Below are 2979 nucleotides of genomic sequence, written 5' to 3' on the forward strand. Positions count from 1 at the left end.
AGCGATGGCTAGTTCAAGATACTGAACAACAAAGTTTGATTTCGGAAAAACACCATCATTATGGGAATGTACACGCGGTAGAAAAATTACGCCAATCCATTGAAATATGGTATGCTATAAGTGAATATTTGCAACAAGAAATGAATCCTAATTTTAGGATGACTGACCCCTTTAATCCAGTTCATCTAATGTCTTTTTCGGGAGTTAGAGGAAATGCATCTCAGGTACATCAATTAGTAGGTATGAGAGGCTTAATGTCGGACCCTCAAGGACAAATGATTGATTTACCCATTCAAAGCAATTTACGCGAAGGACTCTCTTTAACAGAATATATCATTTCTTGCTACGGAGCCCGTAAAGGGTTGTGGATACTGTTGTACGAACATCCGATGCTGGATATCTCACGCGTAGATTTGTTGAAGTAGTTCAACACATTGTTGTACGTCGGACAGATAGTGGGTGGTGTATATATATATATATATATCGAAACAATATCACTTACCTTGAAAAATAAAGTGAAAAATTCCTTCAAAAGCCAACATTTTTTAAAACAATCAAGAAAGAAAACTTTAGGAAAATCTGTCCAAGCGGACGTCCAGTTCTTCCAAGGATCAATTTTTTAATAGTTCTGAATTCTGACACACAGCAGCTAGTTTGGTTGTCCGATTTAGAATGCAGATATCCAGATGTGTTGTTCGATTAATCAGAAAGTTTGGCGTTTTGACTGCTATAAATATTATTTCACTTTGCATTCATGGTAACACTTTTGAGAGCACTTTAAGTGAGATACTCTTGAGCTAATTTAGATCAATATATCTTATTTATCTTTATCAATTCTCTTATTTTAAAAAACTTTTGATTGAATCAACCTTTGAAAATCATTCTTCTTATTAAAGCTTTCTCACTTAACACTTAAGCTTCATTCACTGTTATTCATTAAAGTGTTAGCATATTTCTCTCTTTGTACTTAATTTTGATTACAGCATTTATTAAGAGAGAAGTCTCAAATTGTAAAATCTTTTCTTTTTAAATTTGGGTGTCATATTGAGGTCTCGAAAAGCACAATATTATATAGGAATTGGTGCTCCTTATTTGTAAATCATTGAAAGCATTGCAAGGATTTGGATTGTACCATAAGTCAATCAAATTTAGTGAAAGGTTCTTACTCATGACAGAGAGTTTGATAACGGAAAACGTAGATCATTGGTTGGGATCGAACCTCCACAATTATATTGTTTACACACTATCTTCCCTTTTACTTATTTCTTTCATACTTATGCATTTTTGTTTGATCGACTTACTCGTACTCAACTTGCATAAATTTGGATAAATCTTCGAAAATGTTTTAAAAACCAATTTACCCCCTCTTGGTTAGCTATTCTTGTGCTTTTAATTGAGGAGCATTCTACAAACCGTTATCCTTTCTTTGATGACACACATTATAATTATTAGAAAGTTAGGATGAAGATTTACATTTAATTAATAGATTGTAGTATTTGAAAAGTTATTGAATATGGTCGTTGTGTGCCTACTAAAATTATTAAAGTTGATGGCAAATTCGATCAAACCATTCCAGAACCTAGAGAGGAATATGATGAAAATGATAAAAGAAAATTATCCTTGAGTGCTAGACCCAAAAATTTATTTTATTGTGCATTAGATAGAAAAGAATTTAATCATATTAGCATATGTGATATCGCATATGATATTTGGCATGCATTAGAAGTTACTCATGTTTAGCAGTCGTAAACTAAAGGAAACCAAAATTATCTCTTGATTAAAGAATTTGAAAATTTCTTTATAAAACAAGATGAATCTATTGTTGACATGATTACTCACTTCACTGATATTATTAATGGTTTCAAAGGCTTTGATTGTAAATTTATTAATGGTGAACTTGTAAGTAAATTGCATAAGTAACTATCGAAATATTGGAGTTCATTAAGAATGCTGATAGAGAATAAAAAAGATATCAACTCATATAATTTGGAAGAACTTTATGGAATCTTGATGATATACGAGATCAACTATGTTGAAACTAAGGAAAAACCAAGGAAAAGCAAAGAGGAATCAAAGGAGCCTCCTCAGTGCCAAATTGCTCTTAAATCGACAATTGAAGAAGGAACTACAAGTGAAAATATGAGTGATGAAGAGCTCGATGATTTAGTCATTCTTGTCAAAAAATGGAAAGGTTTTCAAAATATTAGGAGATTCCAAGAGAAAGAAGAAAATGGTGAAAAAAGAAGTACAAAAATCATTTTCTACGATTGTGTCAAACTCGATCACAAGAGAACAAATTGTTCAAACAAGAAAATGAATATCAAGAAGAAGGCACTCCAAGCAATTTGAGATGAGAGCAACGATGATGATTGTGATTAAAATGATAGTCAAGATGAAATTGCTAACACGTGTTTCATAGTGATCGAAGATGAGATAAGCTCTATGGGAAAATGTTCATATGGTGATCTATCTACTTCCATAATGAAATTCTTGATGAATTTGGGAAGCTTATTGTAAATCACTTTATCCTTCAAAAGAAACACTACTTGTTGAAAAGTGAAATGAAGAAAATTCTAGAAATTCGAAAGGAAAATTTTGAATATGATTTATCAATTAAAGAAAATTCTTGTTTGAAAGAAAAAAGTTGAAGACTCAACTATAATTATTTGTAACTTTACTCAAAGTAAGAAGAATTTTGATTTAATGCTGGGTGATCAAGTGTATTTTTTTATAAATGAGGAATTGGATATAAACCATTTTTCAAAAAAAAAAAAATCTTTCAAAATTTATCGTGAAAGCTTTAAACATCATTCCTTCAAAAGCTATTACGTATAGCTTTTGCAAGAAAGATGGACATATTGCTCATAATTGTCTAACCAAAAATAGGTTACACTTTGAAAATAAGAACAATTGAATTTGAGAATCCACCAAAACTAATTACCAAAGACCCAAACTTAAATGGGTACCAAAGATAAAAAA

This window comes from Olea europaea, chromosome 15 (genome assembly GCF_002742605.1).
Source record: "Olea europaea var. sylvestris chromosome 15, O_europaea_v1, whole genome shotgun sequence".
NCBI lineage: Eukaryota > Viridiplantae > Streptophyta > Magnoliopsida > Lamiales > Oleaceae > Olea > Olea europaea.